The following is a 1,886-nucleotide window of genomic DNA, read 5'->3' on the forward strand; positions in this document are numbered from 1 at the left end:
CTTCTTGCTTGCTCTTTGTCAGTGCTGATGCTTCCCTCTTAATAAAACATTGGAAAAGAAAGGCATCATTACAAAGCTTAGATCTGAAGAAGGAAAAACGAGGCAAACAGTTCAGCAGACACCAGTGTACTCATTTCCTACAGGTCTTCCTCCGTCTTTGTGCAGACATCCATTTGTGATGTTCACTTGAGATGATTTTTTCCAACAGGTGAGAACAAAGCTACCAAATCATTTTTCTAGGTAAGTAAAACCAAGTTTTATGCTGGGTTAAATTTATTACAATATTCTTCAGATTTATGTCACACCAATGAAGGAGATACATCCCGTATTCAGTGTCAAGCGTGGGCATAGGATCAAAGGACAATGTCTCCCCTTTGACTGTATAAGAACTGCATGCATACACTTCAAACTGAGCGTGAGAAGTCCCAACATTGGGCTAATACAGCACCAAATCCCCCGAGGGCATTTTTTGATTTGTTTTGCTTGCCTTACTCTGCTAAATATTCAATTATCTCCTTTGTTTTGTTTTGTTTTGTTTTTCAGTACTTTTAAACCTCTTTTATTTATTTTTATTTTTTTCATTTTTTTATTAGATATTTTCTTCATTTTTCAATTCAAATGATATCCTCAAAGTCCCTTATATCCTCACCCCATCCTGCTCTACAACCTACCCACTCTTGCTTCCTGGCCCTGGTATTCCCCTGTATTGGGGCATATAATCCTTGTAGGCCAAGGGCCTCTCTTCCCAATGATGGCCGATTAGGACCTCTTCTGCTACATATGGAGCTAGAGACACAAGCTCAAGGGGTACTGGTTAGTTCATATTGCTGTTCCTCCTATAGGGTTACAGACCCCATTTAGCTCCTTGGAAACTTTCTCTAGCTCTTCCATTGGGGGCCGTGCACTGGCATAGCCTCACAAAAGTCAGCTATATCAGGGTCCTGTTGGCAAAATCTTGCTGGCATATGCAATTGTGTCTGCGTTTGGTGGTTGAATATGGTATGGATCCCAGGATTGGGCAGTCTCTGCATGGTCATTCCTTCTGTCTCATCTCCAAAGTTTGGGGAACAAAATACCCATGTAAGGAGTTACAGAGACAATTATCTCCTTTGAATATAGGAACACCAAGCAGAATAAAGACTGGCACACTGCAGTACTGAAATGCCAATAGACTCCTTCAAAGTTTCCATTAACACAGCTTCTTTAAGGATCCATACTTTTATTTCACATACACTTGCAGTTTTTGAAACTCACATTCCCTTTGATAACAAGTTACAGCTATAGATATTCATATGACTAACATCATACATATAATTTATTTAATTACCTAACTTCAGCTTATGTCTTAAGAAGTAACTACCAAATGCACTTTTAACTCTGCTCTGAAACATATATTTTTGCTCAAATTTTGAAGGCACAAATAGTAGCTCTCTGTTTCTTTATCTTGTTCTCACAAACTAATCGGTCCTGCCACACAGAGTGCTGTGGGCACCACTGTAAGAGCTTAGTTATCATAGAAGGAAGGTGTGAGTCAAACATGCCAGCTGTAGGACAGAACACAGGCTACTTCAGAGGAAGGAGTAATGGAAAGCGCTTGTGAGGACCTCACAGTCATCAACAGAATGACTGTCATTATAGAAGGATGGGACTGTACAAATATATCACACCCCCACCCCCAGCCCAGGGTAGCAGTTCCACATGCCTGGAACATTCTTCAGCTGCAGGAGCAATTTACAAGTGCCTAGCATCTAAAAAAGATAGTATCCTCTGGAAACAGTTACAAGTGCCTCCAAACACCAGTTATATGTTCTCTGCAACATCGATTTGAACAAGATTTGTGAGTAAAACCATCACCTTATCATAATGCTTTTTAAAGTCAGGCACAT

Source organism: Mus pahari, unplaced genomic scaffold (assembly GCF_900095145.1).
Source record: "Mus pahari unplaced genomic scaffold, PAHARI_EIJ_v1.1 scaffold_13259_1, whole genome shotgun sequence".
Classification (NCBI taxonomy): Eukaryota; Metazoa; Chordata; class Mammalia; order Rodentia; family Muridae; genus Mus; species Mus pahari.